The sequence below is a fragment of the Pogoniulus pusillus genome, chromosome 12 (genome assembly GCF_015220805.1).
Source record: "Pogoniulus pusillus isolate bPogPus1 chromosome 12, bPogPus1.pri, whole genome shotgun sequence".
Classification (NCBI taxonomy): Eukaryota; Metazoa; Chordata; class Aves; order Piciformes; family Lybiidae; genus Pogoniulus; species Pogoniulus pusillus.
This window is the reverse complement of record NC_087275.1, coordinates 8,241,523-8,261,895: the sequence shown is the minus strand read 5'-3', so window position 1 is coordinate 8,261,895 and position 20,373 is coordinate 8,241,523.

Sequence of the window (20,373 nt, the reverse complement as noted above, 5' to 3'; positions counted from 1 at the left end):
GTGATATGAAAGTCATAGACAGCATTCCTGTGGCATGAGGAAACAGCCAACCTAGCTGTAATGCTAACATGATACCTACCAGTAGCTAGAGGAACCAGTAGCTTGGTATCATTCATAAGGACACAAATTTGGGTTCCACTTAATTCAGTGTACCAGATTACACACAAAACATAAAGCATCCACTCTGTGAAAAGTCTCTGCTTTACATCTTGGTTTTCAGTACTCACTCAGCTTTCAGTATCATGGGAAGACTTGCGGATCTATCTTGTCCTGCTGAGAAATTACAAATTAAAAGGACTCCCTACCTAAATCAGAGTAGAGAGAAGGATAGTAACACAGATGTCAGTAGGCTTCTGAATATCACTTTCAGATGCTTTTCAGCTGTGGAGACATACATGCATGGCTAAGAGGAGAGAGAGGCTAACCCTCCTGGGGGAGTGGTCTTGACTCTGACACCAGGTCTTCCTGACACATCCCTGGGGGTTGATCTTGAACCTGACTCCATGTGTAGTGTTCAGCTCACTCCCATGTTCTTTCTAGCTCCCTATAAAAACAGAGGAACTTCCTCTTTTGTGCCCTCTTGCCCTGCCTACCTGCCTGACCACTGTCCTGGTCCTCATTGTTTTACCATGTAGCCATCAGTGCATGAGGGTGGACAAAACCCATTGCCATCTGGTTGTGTATATACATACATATATATATATAGTATCTTGTTTCCCCTTCTCTATACCTTTTTGTAACTCTCCTACCTCAACTACCTTTTATTTATTGTAAAAGTTTTCTCTTTTAACTTCCAAATCAAAGTGAGATTATTTATTTGAGTGTGTTTTACCTATTCCTCTCTACAACTAATTCCTTTTCTTTGAAAAAAGGGGGGAGAGGCAAAGGCATCCTATGAATTGTTATCAGTTTTATTAACTATATTTGGGTCTCTGGGAAATTTAAATGAGAACTGAGACCCACAATCATTTGAGTATCCTCACACAGACCTAACTTAAACAAATTGTGTATTGAATGCTTTCAGCAGGTTCCTATCTGCATAAAAAAGGTCACAATTTACTTTGGAGTTGTGTACATCATTCTATTTTGTTGAATAGCTTATCATCATCTTGTCATGCTTTGGTAAGCAAAAAGGCATCATGTAAAGCAGAGTATAAAGCACAGTGTGTATCTGGGGAGCCTGTATGTGGGCAGGCTCAGTAATGAGCAGGAATGTGATACCTCCTTTTCCAGAGTTTGGATTGCCTTTTGTTGTTTGTTTGGTTGGTTTGGATCTTAGTTTGGGTTTTGGGTTTTTTTTTGGTGATTTTTTTTCCTGGCATCAAAGTGCCACTACTCTTTTGGGCAATAATGGAGTAGTTTCACTTTTATAGGTGCTTTGGACAGCTTTCTTCTGGGAGTCATCTGTCACCACCCTGCTTCACAGCAGTCTCTTCTCTGTAAAAAGTGGCTGTTTCTATTTCACAGCTTCTGCTGAACTCAGCTCTCAGATAAATGTGCTGACTTCTACAGAGGCAGAGATCCTATTTTCTACCAAAAAAACTGAGCTCCTGATGCCTTCTGGCTGCTGTTTTGGCTCTGTGGGAAGTTAGCTCCCAGCTCTGTGATCCCACTTGCCTGCAAGCACAGCAGGACTGGGAGCTGCTACCTCTTCTGCAAGCATCATTTCTGTCTGTTTAAAGAGCTGTGATTCACAAATCATGAGAACTCCAAATTTAGCAAAGCAACTTTTAGAAAAGCAGAAGTCCTACCTCTTCTCCCCACTTGACCCTAGATCTGCCCATGGCAGGGGAGATGGAACTAGATGATCTGTGTGATCCCTTCCAACCCTGAGTGACTCTATGATCTCAAGAGAAGCATGAGCAAAGACATAAACTAGCTATCTTCCCTGGAGATAGGTGCACACTGGGCAAACTTTGGCTTAGAACAAAAATCAGGGGGGGTTGTTTGTTTTTAATTTAGGAAAAAAATGAGAAAGCAAGTGTGCAGGGTACATAGATCATTTAAGAAGACATCAAGCCAACCTGAAGAAGATGTGATCATTACTCTGACAAAAAAAACTTGACCTCCTTTACTGAGATCCTCATGATAGACTGCCAGAGCTAGTAGTTGATGTGCTAGTTTGAGCCTAGCTGGGATGTTTTAGTGAGAGAAATTAGATTATAGGCTGTGAAAAGGAAACAATGGTGATGTCTACTTCACTCATAGGCTTGCTGAGATGTATAAAAACAAGAACACGAACATAGATAACAGAGTTGCTGCATGTCTCTGGCTGCCTGCACTTTTCTTCCTAACCTGCTGTCTAACTAATCTGTCTGCTTCCTAACCCCCCTGGCCAACTCTCCAAACTCACCTTGAATGTAAAGCAAAGTCTGGGATAAGGTAGAGGGGTGGAAAGAAGGTGGAAGGGTGGTTGGAAGCCCCTCCTGGGGACTCTGGTTTCTGGGAGGGATGTTGTGTTTCTGTATTACCTTTTACTTTGTCTATTTCTGTCTATAGCTATAGATATTGTAAATACCTGCTTGTATATCCTGCTAAGCTGTGAATATAAAGCTTCATTTTGATCTCCAGATGGGCTGAGTCTAGTCTGTGTGATTTCATAAGGGGGGTTTGGGGGGGGGCAGGTAACACCCAAACCATCACAGTTGATTTTTTTCTATTTCTGACCTCACTTGGGCCAATAAGCATTCCTAATGGTTTCTAATTCTTCATCATGACACCCATTATGCTCACCTCTGAGATGTAAGGCAAAGTCTGGGATAAGTTTATGGAAGACATTCTAGGAATAACATCAAACAGTTATCTACCTACACTTTAAGAAACGGGGCCAAACCATATAGAATTCATGGATCCACATACACTATAATAGACTCTAAATATTCACATGTTTAAATTAATACTGTAAGCAAATTTCATTTCACAGGCATGTTTTGAAGCTTGAGAACAGAAAAGTGCACTTTATTCTGTTCAGTGCAACTGGAGGCAAAGTCACATTTTTTTTTTTTCCAGTTAAATCAAAACCAAAAGAACAAAAGCAACTTGTTTTGTTTGGATGCTTTGGTTGCTTGGAAGCACTGGAAAGTTCACATACTTGAGTAAATCAGACAGCATAATTCATGGTTCATTACGTCTCCTCCACGCTAGTCTGACAGTTGAATCGCATGCCTTTACATCTGCAAACAAACTCAAAAGGAGTTTTCTGAGTAGTAAAACTTAACAAACTCAGATTCCTCTGTCTTTATGTATTGTTCCTGGATTTTCCCAACCTGCAAGGTTTGTCTTTTCAATGGGGCATTCGCACCTCCAGTGTAGATTTTCTGGTGTCTGATAAGGTAGTTGACCTGGCATGACAGCCCTTATCAAAACGTATTGGTGGATGAGACTGTTTTGAAAAGATACTCCAGAATTTAAGGTAAAAGAATGTGACAGTTTTAAAAGCTAACAACTCTGAAAGTCCATCTATACCTCTGTGGGTTTGTTTTTCATTTTCATCTATGCTAGCTGATAGATCTTTGGTCTGCTTTACCAGGATTGGAAGCACAGCATCATCTCTCAAAATGAAAAGGTGTGGTAAAGTTGGGCATATGTCAGTGACCACTGAAAACCATAGAATTAGAATCTTAGGCTTGTTTATGGCTGCGCCCAAAGAGTGGCTGTCAATAGCTCCATGTCCCAGCAGAGGCCAGTGACAAGTGGAGTCCCTAAAGGATCGGTCCTGGGACCAGTCTTGTGCAATATCTTTGTAGGTGACATGGACAGTGGCACTGAGTGCACCCTCAGCAAGTTTGCTGACGACACCAAGCTGTGTGGTGTGGTTGACATGCTGGAGGGAAGGGATCCATCCAGAGGGACCTTGACAGGATGGAAAGATGGGCCCAAGCCAACTTCATGAGGTTCAACAAGACCCAGTGCATCTGGGTCGAGGCAATCCTAAGCACCAATATAGACTGGGCAGTGACTGACTTGAGAGCAGCCCTGAGGAGAGGGACTTGAGGATGCTGGTGCACAAGAATCTCAATATCAGCTGTCAGCATGCTTTTGCAGCCCAGAAAGCCAAACATATCCTGGGCTGCATCAAGAGAAATGTTGGCAGCAGGTCGAGAGAAATGACCCTCCCCCCATCTGGAGTCCAGAGAAGGGTCATGAGGATGATCAGAGGGCTGGGGCACCTCTCCTATGAGGAGAGACTGAGGGATTTGGGGCTGCTCAGTTTGGAGAGGAGAAGGCTCCAAGATGACCTTATTGTAACATGTCAGTATTTTAAGGGGGCCTACAAGAAAGCTGGGGAGGGAATTTTTAGGATGTCAGGAAGTGACAGGACTAAGTGGAACAGAACAAAGCTAGAAATGGGTAGATTCGGACTGGATGCTAGGAAGAGGTTCTTCACCATGAGAGTGGTGAGAGCCTGGAATGGGTTGCCCAGGGAGATGGAGAAAGTCCCATTCCTGGAGGTGTTTAAGGCCAGGCTGGATGAGGCTCTAGACAGCCTGATCTAGTGTGAGGTGTCCCTGCCATGGCAGAGGGGTTGAAACAAGATGATCCTTGTGTCCCTTCCAACTCTGACTGATTCTACAATTCTGTGTTGCAAAAGACCTTTAAGATCAGCTAACATACCACTATCACATCCACAATTAAACCATATCCATAAGCATCACATCTACACGTCTCAAAAACCTCCAAGGATGGTGACTCAACCACTTCCCCAGGCAGTCTGTTTCAGAGTTTAGTGAGCCTTTCAGTGAAGAAATCTTTCCTAAGGTCCAATATAAACCTTCCCTGGTGCAACTTGAGGTAATTTCCTCTTGACTTGCTGTTTGGGAAAAGAGATCACAAAAGGCTGTGTCTGCTCAGGTCCTTTATCCAAGTTAAACAATCCTAGATGCCTCAGCTGCCCCCTGAGACTGAAGAAGAGCACTTGTGCTCTACCTCACCACGACAGCCTCACTGCCTTTCTTTGAACATGCTCCAGCAATTCTGTATTTCCTCTAATGAGGAGCCCAAAACTGGATGCAGTACTAGAGATGCAGGCTCACCAGTGCTGAGTATAGGGGCACAATCACTTCCCTACTTCTGGCTGCACTATTCCTAATACAGGCCAGGATGCTGTTGACCTTTTTAGCCACCTGGGCATTCTGCCCTCAATCCCCTCATCGTTGACAAAAATACTAAACAGAGCAGACCACAATATTGAGCCCTGGGTAATGCTACCTGTGACCCACACCAACTGAATATAACTCCATTCACCACAACTCTTTGAGCCTGGCCAACCAACCCATTTTTTTACCTAGTGAAGAGTACACCCATTCAAGCCATAAGCAGCCAATATCTCGAGGAGAATGCTGTGGGAAACAGTGTCAAAGGCTTTACTAAAATCCAGGTAGACAACATTCACATCCTTTTCTTCATCCACTTAGCAAGTCATGTTATCATAGAAGGAGATTCAAGGAGAAAATACTCAAAATCATTATATTTTCAATGTTTGTGCTTATGAGTGGAATAGAATAAAGTCATATGAGGAGAGGCTGAGGGAGCTGGGGTTGTTTAGCCTGGAGAAGAGGAGGCTCAGGGGGGACCTCATTGCTGTCTACAACTACCTGAAGGGACATTGTAGCCAGGTGGGGGTTGGTCTCTTCTCCCAGGAAACCAGCAATAGAACAAGAGGACACAGTCTCAAGTTGTGCTGGGGTAGGTCTAGGCTGGATGTTAGGAGGAAGCTGGTGCCAGAGAGAGTGATTTGCATTGGAATGGGCTGCCCAGGGAGGTGGTGGAGACACCGTTCCTTGAGGTCTTCAAGAAAAGCCTGGATGAGGCACTTAGTGCCATGGTCTAGTTGACTGGATGGGGCTGTGTGCTAGGTTGGACTGGATGATCTTGGAGGTCTCTTCCAACCTGCTTGATTCTATGATTCTATGACCCTTGCTCAGTACAGTAAAAAAACCCATACATAACACTGAACCAGGAGCTCCAAGACAAGGCCTCTTTACCGATGAAGGCCATTTTCATGATGCTATACATTCCATTTTGGTGGTCTGTAATTTTCAGTTCCAAATTTCTGAAGGGTTTATACTCTATAGGTACTACATGCCTATATAAACGACTGTATAATAGATTTACAGGGCTCTAAGTGTGGGGTATATGTGGTTTCACAGAGAGACTGATAGGTTTTTACATTTATTAGGAAGAGAAGAATGTTTTTATGCAGGTATAAATCTCTCTATTTGGGAACTTCATGCCATGATGCTGGTTTATCTCTCCTTTACGTTATCTCCTGTCCCAGATTAATAAGACAATAAATAGAAACATAAAAGTAAAGAATAAAATGTGTGTGTTTGAAAACTCTTCTCTATTTAGGCATGTTGGGAGTGCTAGGCACTGATCTGATTTCACAACACCGCAAGACAAGCTGACAGCACAGAACTCATTTATCCTTAACACTGAGCACAAAGTAAATATTCAGCCTTGTTATTTGAATGTTCTGTCTGGACATACTGCTCACTTATTACATCTGACTACATTACTTTGAACAAGTTCAGATATGACTACCAACAAACCTTTGTGATTTAAATTCCTAAGTTATTTTTCCCTCTTTATATCTGCCAGATTTTATGATGCCTTGTCTTCAACCAACTGCCTTGGGGAACTACTGCTCTAACAATGCTCAGTCCAGAAATTGGCCTAACTTCATGGAAAAGGTAAAATTCAGAAAACAGGATCATGTGGACTCTTTCCTCTGAAGAACTACAGCTTATGCTCTGCATGCACTCCACAATATTGTGGCTTATTTTTCCCCATACTTGTACAGTCTGTTTTCTGAAATCTACAATATTATCAATACATGCATACAGCCCGGAGGGCCAACCAGATCCTGGGCTGCAGCAGGAGAAGTGTGGCCAGCAGGGCGAGGGAGGTGATTCTCCCCCTCTACTCCTCTCTGGTGAGACCTCACCTGGACTACTGCATCCAGTTCTAGAGTCTCCATTACAAGAGGGATGTGGACATATTGAAGCATGTCCAGAGAAGGGCCACAAGGATTCTCAGAGGGCTGGAGCAGCTCTGCTATGAGGACAGACTGAAAGAGTTGGAGCTGTTCAGTCTGGAGAAGAGGAAGCTCCCAGGTGACCTTCTTGTGGCCTTCCAGTATCTGAAGGGGACCTACAAAAAAGCTGGGGAGGGACTTTTTAGGTTATGAGGTAGTGAGAGGACTAGGGGAAATGGAGCAAAGATGGAGATGGGTAGGTTCAGACTGGATGTGTGGAGGAAGTTGTTGAGCATGAGAGTGGTGAGAGCCTGGAATGGGCTGTCCAGTGAAGTGGTTGAGGCCCCATCCCTGGAGGTGTTTAAGGCCAGGCTGGATGAGGCTCTGGGCAGGCTGATCTAGGGTAGGGTGTCCCTGCCCATGGCAAGGGCATTGGAACTAGATGATCCTTGTGGTCCCTTCCAACCCTGACTGATTCTATGATTCTACCTCTGACTACTTCCAGGGCCAAAAACATTAAATATTCAGAAGACACAACTCAGGCTATAATAGCATAAATATGAATAAATAACTTAGATCTACATTCATATTCTTTTGAAAATGTCTTTGTAGTCTTCACACTGGAAGAGAAGAGTCTAGTAGGTAGCAGTCATACAACAATAACCCCAAAGACATTGCTCTTTAAAATAACATGCACCACACAATGGGCTGGATGTTAGGAGGAAGTTCTTGCCAGAGAGAGTGATTGGCATTGGAATGGGCTGCCCAGGGAGGTGGTGGAATCACCGTGCCTGGAGGTGCTGAAGCCAAGCGTGGCTGGGGCACTTAGTGCCATGGTCTGGTTGATTGGCTGAGGTGGGGTGCTAGGTTGGACTGGATGATCTTGGAGGTCTCTTCTGACTTGGACGATTCTATTATTCTATGATTAAATAGGAAATCTTGCTGTGCTTGTCTGCCTCTGAATTTTTAACATACCTAATTTTCAGTCATGATTTCTGGACAATAGAAAACCTATGAACTTCAGGAAGGAAAGCTGTTGCAGGGAAGAAAGGATAAGACTTCCCAGCAATTAAAATTGTCAATGAGCATTAGTAATCAAACCTAGGGTTTAATACCTAATTTTCAACAAAAACGCAAAATCTAACTCTAAGAAGCGTAATTATACTACAAATATCAAAGATTATATGCACTAGAAAGTAAAACCTGAAAGAAAAATAATAGATGAGGCCTTGAGTGACCTGTTCCAGTGGGAGATCTCCCTGCTTGTGGTGGAGGGTTGGAACTAGATGATTTTCGAGGTCACTTCCAACCTAAACCATTCTATGACTCTATGATCAGAGTCTGAAAAATTAATGCTAAGTACAATTATAAAGTGCAGCTGTTTCAAGATATAATAGTAAACAGATTTATTCACCAGTTCCCCTCTGAGTCAGCAAGAGATGGTTTAATGGTGTTTTTAGATGAGATTTTGGTATATTGCAGGGACAGAAAAGAATTGCTGATTGCAGAAAATAACCTTGAATGGAATGACCAGGAGTGAATTGAGATTAAACTATAATTAATAAACTATAGATTTCCATTTTGAAAAGACAGGCTTTGAGGCAGTAGAGTCATCAGGGCTGCACTGATGAATGAATGCAGAAGAAGCTTGGAAGTCCTTTTAGTCCAAAAGTGAAAGAAAGAGGTGGAATTTGTAGCCTAAGGACAGGGTGAAAATTGTATCCCTACACAAAGGACCTTCTTCTACTTGCACTAGTCTCAGTAGCTACATCAAATGCCCTTCCCCAGGAACATCTAGGATGTAACATATGCACAGTCAGAAGCACAATATTTGCAGTACTCTCTATTCATTTGTGTCCAGAGGGGCAATGCTTGTTCACAGAAAGGCCAAGATCATTGTACTCTATAACAGAATCACAGAATGGTCTAGGTTGGGAGTGACCTCAAGGATCATCCAGCTCCAACCCCCTGCTGTAGGTAGGGACACTTCCCACTAGAATAGGTCGCTCAAGGCCTCATCCAACCTGGCCTTAAACCTCCCTGGGCAACCCATTCCAGTGTCTCGCCACCCTCACTGTAAAGAACTTCCTTCTAACATCTAGTCTAAATCTCCCCTCTTCCAGTTTAAACCCATTCCCCCTCATCCTGTCGTTACAAGACCTTGCCAATAGTCCCTCCCCAGCCTTCCTGTAGGCCTCCTTCAGATACTGGAATAGACTTTCTTCTCTTAATATTAAGAAGTCTCATCTTGGCAAACGTGTTGATGAGGCAGGGTGCCAGCCCTTGAAAACACACTTGATATTCATCATTATGCATATTATTGTGTCCTTGCATACCCAGAAAATAGTTGATGTCAAAGATATTCTCATAACTGGCCACAAGGAATTGTTTTTTCCACTTCAATATATGAGAAAGAAATGAAATGTCTGGAAATCATCTCTAGACTGCAGAGACACTCCAATGTTCCAGCTGTTGCCATAAGACCTCTGGATTAACTGCCCACATGCCAAAAATTCTCAAAACCCACTAATAGGTTAAAGATGAATGGAAAATGTGCTGTAAACACTGCATTATTAGCAGATGGAACAGTGCAAATCAGTAACAGAAGAGGATGGTAACATCTAAATAAAACCATTTATGTTATACCAATTTGTCCTGTGCTGTCAGGCAAAATACTATTGCTTCATTGCCTGCCCTGTGAGAACCTAAAAACTAAAAATGCCAGTTGTGCCTACCTGAAAGCATACACAGAAAGTGACACTCTGCAGTAAAGAGCCTGACTACCTGTTTTTATTTAGCTTCTCAAATCAGGAGCTATGAAATAAGACTCCAAGAACTCTAAGCTGCTGGACAATAAGTAGGTTGAATTCAAGCAGAACAGCAATCAGAGGGTGTGATGGTTTGGATGTTACCCGCCCCCCCTATCACCCAGACTAGACTAAGCCAAGATAGAAATTAAGAACAAAGCCTTATGTTTACTGCTTAGCACAATATACAAGCAGGTATTTACAATATATGCAGTTATGTACAGAAATATACAAGTTAAAAAGTAATACAGAAACACAGCAGCCCTCCCAGAAACCTGAGTCCCCAGGAGGGGCTCCCAACCGCCCTTCCACCTTTCTCCCACTCCTCTCCCTTACCCCAGATCTTGCCTTATGTTTAAGGTAGTATGGAGGGTCAGCCAGGATGGTTAGGAAGCAGGTGGATTAGTCACACAGGCGGCAGGTTAGGCTAGAGAGAGGGAGAGAAGTTCAGCCCAAAGCCCAGACAGCAACTGTGTTATCTGTGTGTTCATGTAGCTTATATATCTTCCTGTTGTTATATCAGTTAAGTGTAGCAGCGTTCCACCTTCACTATGTTTGATTGATAAAACATCAGTGGGGAAAATGCCAGTAATCATTCCTACTCTTGTAACTAAAGCTGTACTTGCACTGACATCTCACAACTCATTGACTGCTCCTAGGATGAAAAAAATAATAATAATTAAAAAAATTGAGAAGATGAAGAAGTATAATCAAAGAAATGCTACAGATTTTAGTACCACATATTACATTCCATACGAGGGGTTCATGCCAAGAAGAAATTATTTTGACTCAAATCCATCAGAGAAGACTGCAATTTTGCTTTCATTTGATTGCCAGAGAAAGGGAGAGGAGCTAGGCTAGAGGATAGTCAGGTAGATGCTCACAGGTAGTGGTCCACAAGACCCATTAATGGGAGATTATTAACACCCAATGCAAAGCAGATGTTACCACTTCTCAGTGTGATTTTGCACAGACAGAAAGGGCCATGACAGTAACTTAAGCTTCTTCATCAGCTCTCACTGATAGTGAAGTGGGGGGGAGGGGCAGAGGCTCCTCAAGATACAAAGTGAGAAGGAAAATAAATAGTGCATTAGATGCTTGAGTGCAGCATGATAGAGTTAGTCATGGCCTGTGGGCTCAGCTCTTCAGGACTTTGCTGAGGGGGGATGAATTCTGACTAAGGAAAGCAGAGTGTGCCAGAGGGATGCTGAACAGCGTGTGCCTTGGAGTACCGCTGCTGTCCTCAGCCCCTGGGACTCTCTCCAGGGAAAAACGTGGAAGAAATTCCTGCTCCACACTGAATGCTGGGGCTGTAACTGCTCACACAAGTGGGGCAAAACACCCTCTAGCACTCTTCCCATCCTCTTTCTCCTCTCACATTTTGCACCTATAAAAAGTCTACACAAAACAGGGCTCTAAAGATGAAGCTGAGGATTCAGAACGAAGCAGTTACCACAGCAGTCACGTTCACCCAGCTTCTGTCCTTGCCTATTAACAGTTCCTTGGAAAAGGACTTTGTGATAACTAACTTACAAGCTGCATGAGATAAAATTAAGTTCTTTGCCCTTCCTTGGCAAAAAGAGATACAAAAACCACTACTATAAACGGTGTGCCCATCTTTTAAAATATATGGCTCTTAAGACTACATCACACGTGGTGAAAACAGAGCAAGAAAACAGATTGAGGCTCTTTAAACCATTGGTTTTATCCTGCCAGCTGCACTTATTTCCACTGTCATTTGCTATCAGCATTTTCATGTTAAAAACCAAGAAAAAAATAGAAGTGTAAAGACTCAAACATATTCTTGAAGAAGAGTATAGGATGCATGCTAATTAAGCTGCTCTTCCTGAGGGTCTGTCTTCTGCTATTTGTCACCAAAGACATTTAAGTTTCTATAGTAAATAACGGCTGCTCCTTAGAACGTATTGCAAAGCACCAAGAAGGAACAGGAGGATAACAAGTACTGGGCATTGTTACTTTGTTAAGAGAAACACTGGTGGCTCCCTCCATCAATCATTACCTCTGCTTCCCCCCCCCCCCCCCCCCCCCCCCCAAGTCGCCTGAAAATAACATCTAATTAATTGATCTGTAGTTCAAGAATCTGGATTCCAGCAATGGTAACACAAATACTATGGAGTAGACAGATCATTAAGACAGCACTATTTTTTTGTGAACTGTAAATAATGAAAGAGAGAAATGGATTTGTGCCATCACTCTCAGCAGCACATACAGCCATTTTAAGAAGCTGAAGCTGACATCTGACTGACTTCTAAGCAAATATTACCCCTGGCTGCACTGGCAGATTCCACTGTAATGTCTGAGAACGAAACACTAACTGACTGCTGCCAAGGCAGTACTTAGCCTTGGCTTTTATATTGCCTACTTACTGTGTTTTCATTTTGTTTGTTGTTTATCCTTAAGAAATGATTAATTTGGGAAAGTATTTGTATTCCTGATTTCTGTTAGCTTAACACACAGTAACAAAAGAAAAAAAAAGAAGAATATGCAAATACTTTCTCACTTCAGTGGCTCAAAAAATATTTATCTACTTGTATGTGTTAGCATTGGTGCCTGTGCTATGAAAGCCATGAGAAATATGTGAGTGTATGAAGGAAGGGATAGCCAAAAGGATACACAAGTAATTGAGTTTTTATCCCAAATATAAACGACAACATTGTAGTCTGCATAGATAAGTACTGCTCCTGTTTGATCAGGGGCTTCTGCTGCTATCCCAAGCACAAATACAGGCTGGGCAGTGAGAGGCTGGAGAGCAGCCCCGAGGAGTGGGACTTGGGGGTGCTGGTGGATGAGAAGCTCAACAGGAGCCAGCAGTGTGCACTTACAGCTCAGAAAGCCAATCAGATCCTGGGCTACATCAGGAGAAGTGTGGCCAGCAGGGCGAGGGAGGTGATTCTCCCCCTCTGCTCCTCTCTGGTGAGACCTCACCTGGACTACTGCATCCAGTTTTGGAGCCTCTATTCCAAGAGGGATGTGGATGTGCTGGAGCATGTCCAAAGAAGGGCCACAGGGATGGTCAGAGGGCTGGAGCAGCTCTCTTATGAGGACAGACTGAAAAAGTTGGGGCTCTTCAGTCTGGAGAAGAGAAGGCTCTGAGGTGACCTTCTTGTGGCCTTCCAGGATCTGAAGGGGACCTACAAAAAGCTGGGGAGAGACTTTTTAGGCTATCAGGGAGTGACAGGACTGGGGGGACTGGAGCAAAACTGGAGGTGGGGAGATTCAGACTGGGTGTGAGGAGGAAGCTGTTGAGCATGAGAGTGGTGAGAGCCTGGAACGGGTTGCCCAGGAAGCGGTTGAGGCCTCATCCCTGGAGGCATTTAAGGCTAGTCTGGATGAGGCTGTGGCCAACCTGATCTAGGGTGGCCAGACTTATCTAGGGTGTCCATGCCCATGGTAGGAGAGTTGGAACTAGATGATCCTTGTGATCCCTTCCAACCCTGACTGATTTTGTATGGCATGATATATGTCATTCATATAATGACCTTCAACCATTTACTTTGCCAAGACCTCATTCATAGACTTTACTCATAGAATAAATATTTGATTTGTAGAATGAAGGCCAAGTTTCACAGAATTAGAAAATATTAGAAAGTAGGGCAATATATTCTCCTGCACCTACACACATCTTCCAGTGACTTTATTATTAATAAGTAATCTCAGTACCAAATGCAGCCTTTAAAGGATTAACTGGAAATTTGCATTACTGCTGGAAATGAGCCAAAATATCCTCAGGATGTCTGAGCACTACAGGACTAGGAATTGATAAGTGCTTAATCCACTGCTTTAAATACATGGGTACATCCAAATGTGTTTTCTCCCTTCCACAAAGGTTTACTCCTAAGTCTTTCCTGGGCCGTCCCTCCATAGAGGGATGAGTTGGGTAGCAGGAGGGTCTCACTTCTCCTTGGGTAGCAGTAGGATATTTCTGTAACTTGAGAGTATCTGTATAGGGTTAAACCTCCCGGGGGAGTGGTTTTGAACGTGACCCCAGGTGGTCTTGACCCTTTCCCAGGGGTGGGTCTGAACACTACCAGGTGTGCTGATTTGGCCCACTCCCACTTCTTGTCTAAGATCCATAGAAGCAGGAGGAGCTCCTGTTCTCTTTCTCTCCCCTGCCTCCTGCTTGCCAGCAACCATCACCATTCCTGTTTCCTGCTGCTCTTTGTTTCACCATGTGGCAAACACCCATGAGGTGGACAAAACCCACTGCCATCAAATCCAGCTGTATATTTACATGTTTTGTATCTCATTTCCCCTTATCTATATCTTTGTAACTTCCCTCCCTCATATACCTCTTATTTATTGTTAAACTTTTCTTCTTTTAACTTCCAAATCTCAGTGAGATTGTTTATTTGGGTCTGCTTACTTTTCCTCTTTCTCCATCTAATTCCATTTCTTTGGGAAAGAAGGGGGAAGAGTAAAAGGCATCCTATAAATTGTTATCGGTTCTATTAACTACATTTGAGTCTCTGGGAAATTCAAATTAGAACTGAGACAGTATCCTGTGACCAAAGGCAGATGTAGGAATTTATGAGTAATTTCTATCCAAACTACTCATGTTAGCTGCACTGCTCTAACTCTACAACTACCTGAAAGGAGGCTGTAGTGAGATGAGTGTTGGTCTCTTCTCCCTAGTAACAAGTGATGAGAGTAAATGGCTTCAAGTTTCACTAGAGGAGGTTTAGATTAGATAATGGAAGAACCTTCTTCAATGAATGGATTGTTAAACACTGGAACAGACTCCCAAGGGAGATGGTTGAACTATTTCTGGAGTTGTTTAGAAGATGCATAGATGTGGTGCTAAGGGACACAGTTTAGCACCAGACTTGGTAGTTAGATGCTGTTTGAACTTGACCTTTAAGGTCTTTTCCAACCAAAATAATTACATAAGGGAAAAAAAACCCAAACATATTTACTGGGATTACCTTCAGGAGGTTGCATAAAGGTGCTTTACTCAAATTAAGGGGGGGGGGGGGGGGGGAAGAAAAAAAGAGGGGAAAATTGCACACAAAGCTACCTGAAATATGAAGAAGTACATCCTTTGCAGTACTAAGTAGGATAACAGTTCTAAGGGCTATTACCCCCCATATTGCAGATCAGAAGAAGAGGTCAGGGACATATTTCAGCATAACTATATGTCAGCTAGGCAAAAGGAATTCTTTTACTCATCTTTGGGCTAAACAAAATTATATAAGCAATCCAGAGTTTAGAGAGCAGGGCTATACTTAGAGTCCCTGGATTTCTATGGCTGTTGCCAGAAGTAAATTACAATTAAGGTGCATCCCCAGCAATTGAGAACTACCTTGAGAAACACCGAAGGATCACTGAGGATGCTGGATAGGTCAGAAGTCAAAGAAAGGAGCTGGTGTAGTTGTGCAGTAGTTGGACAGATCTACACTGGTGATGAAAAGTTAAGGAAATCTTTCAGGGGGGTTGTTTGTACATCTTATTTTAATGGCCATGGTAAAACACTGCGAAAGCCTTCTGTGTCATTTAAAAAAAATTAAGTTTGCCACCAAATATAACTCACAGAAGAATCAAAAAGACACAATGTAAAAAAACCCAAAGAAACAGGCAAACAAACAACAAGTTATATTCCTCCACTAATTACTATATTACTATTTACAAGGTTTTGTAATGACAGGTTAAGGGGTAATGGGTTCAAACTTGAAGTGAGGAGATTTAAACCAGATGTTAGGAAGAAGTTCTTTACAGTAAGGATGTCATGGTTTGGGTGTTACTTGCCCCCTCATTCTTATGAAATCACCCAGACTAGACTCAACTGAGCAGGAAATTAAAGAATGAAGCTTAATATTTACAGCTTAGCACAAGATGCAAGCAGGAATTTACAATATCTACAGCTATAGACAGAAACAGACAGGTTAAAAAAAAAAGTAATACAGAAACACAACAGCCCTCCCAGAAACCAGAGTCCCCAGGAGGGGCTCCCAACCACCCTTCCATCTCCTTTCCACCCCACTACCTTATCCCAGACTTTGCCTTACCTTCAAGGTGAGTTTGGAGAATCGGCCAGGGGGGTTAGGAAACAGATGGATTAGTTACACAGACAGCAGGTTAGGGAGAAAAGTGCAGTCAGCCAGACCCAGAGAGCAACTCTGTTAATCCATATCTATGTTCTTGTTTTTATACATCTCAGCAGGCCTGTAAGTGAAGTAGACAACACCATTGTTTCCTTTTCACAGCCTATAATCTAATTTCTCTCACCAAAATATCCCAGCTAGGTTCAAACTAGCACAGAAGGTGCTATTTTGAAACATTGGAACAGGTTGCCCAGGGAGGTTGCAGATGCTTCCTACCTGGAGGTGTTCAAGGCCAGGTTGGATAAGCCCTTGAGCAACCTGTTCCAGTGAGAGGTGTGGGATTGGAACTGGATGATTCTCGAGGTCTCTTCCAACCTAAACTATTCTATGATTCTATGACTTTAGGTTTTGAAAACAAAACCAAAAAGCAAACTCTGAAAGATTCAAACTAGAATCACTGGATTCAACACATCCCAATTTCAACCAAGTTAAGACCACAGTAAGAGGACAAATTTCACTTTGCAGTTTGCTCTTAGTAAGCATGACTCAAACTACAGGTAAAGGTATTGAATACTTCAATACAATCCAGTAAGCATGAGCCAAACTACAGGTAAAGGTATTGAATACTTAATACAATCCAGTAAGCATGAGCCAAACTACAGGTAAAGGTATTGAATACTTCAATACAATCCAGTAAACATGAGCCAAAGTACAGGTAAAGGTACTGAATACTTCAATACAATCCAGTAAGCATGAACCAAACTACAGGTAAAGGTATTGAATACTTCAATACAATCCAGTAAGCATGAGCCAAACTACAGGTAAAGGTATTGAATACTTCAATACAATCCAGTAAACATGAGCCAAAGTACAGGTAAAGGTATTGAATACTTCAATACAATCCAGTAAACATGAACCAAACTACAGGTAAAGGTATTGAATACTTCAATACAATCCAGTAAACATGAACCAAACTACAGGTAAAGGTACTGAATACTTCAATACAATCCAGTAAACATGAACCAAACTACAGGTAAAGGTACTGAATACTTCAATACAATCCAGTAAGCATGAGCCAAAGTACAGGTAAAGGTATTGAATACTTCAATACAATCCATCCAAATTCTTCCACTGATGGCAGGGAAGTAATGTCCTCTTTGCAATGTCAGGAGAATGCAGAAACAAAATTTACAATCTTAAAAATAAAGGTGACATGACATGTTTTGAGAAGGGTGATTTTGTCCTGGAGAAATGTGGTAATACAAATTCCTGGTCAGTGTAGGATGAAGGTGTCTGTGTTTTTCTTTCCCTTTATGTGTACTCTTTCCCTGTTAGGAATATTTATTTGGTTTCACAGTAAACATTTTATGCCTCTGTGTCCTGCAAGGTCAGCTCACCAAGCTGCTGTCTGTCTGCCTTACCTCATCACTAAAATTCCCAGACAGAACAGAAAGTCCAGAACTCATCAAAACACTATCAGTTAGACTGGAGAGAATTAGAGGGGAATACTAATTTTAATACCTCTATTATGTATGCACAAGACAACTACACTTGAAGTTGAAATAAGAAACACATCTTGAAGGACTCTTGTTTATTCACTCTTCCCCAAAAGAAAACTAAAAATTCCATCTAATGAAGTGAGAAGGTGAAGGTAGTTTTACTTTCACACAGTATCACAGTATACTCACTTTGAGAGTGAGTTAATGAGGCAATATCCTCTTGAATCTTTGAGATAAGCTCTAGGTCAAAAGTAGACAAATTAGCATAACATTCATATTAATGTATTTCAGAATCAAATACAGAAGCAACCTGCACTCTGAAACCTGCCTAATCACAGACAGCTAATTTTCAAAGGAGTTTTGGCACTCATTATGGTGATGGATGACAGTACTAAAAACATCACCATTTCTTTGAGACCAGTCATGCTTTATAGGCACTCCTCTTATGTACTCCATGAATTTTAGCTTGTATTTTTCATTATTTATTTAGATATCCAGAGAAGTAAAATGAGATGCTGCTGTTGTTGTTGAAGGAATCTTTTACTCTTGCACCATTGCATTTACATATTTGCAAGACAGATAATCTAGCATGGTATCATACTCTGGTTGTAGTGCTGCTATTCTAAAGCTATTAGCATATTGCCATGCAAAATGCACAGAGACATTTGTACAAACGCACGCATGGAAAATATTCTGACCGTGGAGTAAACATGCTGATGCCATGGAGTAAACATGCTGATGCCATGGAGTAAACATGCTGATGCTTATGGACCTCCTCAAGTGCACCTACAGATACATAGACACAAACACTTCTGCTCTAGTAGATGCATGTGCAGACTTCAGCCACTGTCAACATGTACCCACCCATATGCTACTGCATGCAAATTACTAAATCATCTTCTTCTCTTACAAACAAAATGAAACATTGGTACACTACAGAATATTTACAACTCTGAGTTAATGCTGCTGATGCTGCCTAGTAGAAAGTAAACAAAGGACATATGGAAGATCTCATCATTTCATAATTTAGCCTGGAGAAGAGGAGGCTCGAGGGTGACCTCATTGCTGTCTACAACTACCTAAAGGGAGGCTGTAGCCAGATGGGGTTGATCTCTTCTCCCAGCCAACCAGCAATAGAACAAGGGGACATAATCTCAAGGGGAGGTATGGGCTGGATGTTAGAAGGAAGTTCTTGCCAGAGAGAGTGATTGGCATTGGAATAGGCTGCCCAGGGAGGTGGTGGAGTCGCCATCCCTGGAGGATGTTCAAGAAAAGCCTGTCTGAGGCACTTAGTGCCATGGTCTAGATGACTGGACAGGGCTGTGTGCTAGATTGGACTGATTGATCTTGGAGGTCTCTTCCAACCTGGTTGATTCTATGATTCTAAGATGCTTTTAAAATAAATAAATAAATAAAACAATGGAGTAATCTCAAAGAAAAAGACCTCTACATCTGTTTCCTTAAGTTCTAATGGATTCCATTGATGAGCCTGGCTTAGGCTGCCTACAATTCTATGTAGTTTGTCTGAATTTGTAAACATAGTGAGTTTCATTCTAAAATTAAAGTACACTCCTTGTGGTCTTTGTTGCTGGAGAAAATTAATTTTAAAATATAGTGTTAATGATTAATAAACATGAAATGCAGCCCTTTGCCCCATGGACACCACTGACTTGAATAAACAGGTACTTGGGGCCCCATCTTTAAAGTGCATTAAGCATCTTTGGAGGCAATGTGTGCACTCAGCTTACACTGCCGACAAGGGAAACTTATGTTTTTTGGCATCTTATGGGTCCAGGCTCTTTTTGATTACAGTGAAAAAAAGAGCAGAAAAGGCTCATGTGTTAGACAGCCTAGATTAGCCAAAAGCACATATGCCTAAAAATAAGAAATGACTGGAAAGTGCAAGGCAATGGTAGGGATGATGGGAAGATTTGTCTTGCCAGTTACTGGAATGCAAACTGGCCACAGGCCTACAAGCAGCAGAAACTGGAGAGCAAACCAAGAGAAGGGAGCTGTTCCTATCTGACATGATAGCTGACAGCACACTGGCAGCCCCAGCCACAGATATGACAGCTGTGAGTCAGGTTACAGCTTTCCCTTTTCCTGCCCCAGGGACTCTGCTTCTCCTCTCATTTGTGATAGGAGCAAAATCTGCAGCTCACTGAGTGCCACAGCAGTTGATGTTACCACAGACTTTGTTACAGTGATCACTTCCAGCTCTGTGCTGGAAATGTTCTTATCACCTATATAATTTTTTTTTTCTCAGTTTCACAATAGTGCTTCTCTTGCATCACCCTAAGACCTCTTTTCCTGCTTACTGTTTTCTGAACAAGTTCTAGCTATGATCAGCTAGCATATTTCACTGTTTGGGGCCACGTAAGACATAGCATGAAGCACATAATGAGACAGTGTCTATGATCATTCAAACATTATTGCTCCAACAAAATTGTTTTTCTTTCCTGAAGAGCTCTCTGTCTGCTGATGCTTGCCTAATCACTTCTCACACTGGGTTTGTATAAAAAGATTTTGGCAAATGGAAGGCTGCAGAAGTGATTTTTGTGAGAAGCTGCTAGAAGCTTCCCCTATGTGTAATAGAGCTGATGGCAGCTGGCTCTAAGATTGACCCCAGACTGATCAAGGCCAAGTGCCTGTGGTAGCATCTCTGGGGTAGCATATTTAGGAAAGGGAAAAATCCTCTATGGAATGGCAACTGCAGACAGAGGGAGGAGTGAGAATATGTGAGAAAATCTTCAGGTGCCAGAGCAGATTCATCTGCAGCCCATGATGAAGACCATGGAGAGATCAGGTGTTACCCTGTAGCCCATGGAAGTTGATAGTAGAGCAGATATCCAACTGCAGCCCATGAAGGATCCCCTGCCATAGCATGTAGATGTGACTGAAGAAGGCTGTGACCCTGTGGGAAGCCTGCATTGATACAGGCTCTTGGCAGGATCCAAAGACCCATGCAGAGAAGAGTATGTGCTGGAGCAGGTTTGCTGGCAGCACTTGTGACTCCCCGGGGGGACCCACAC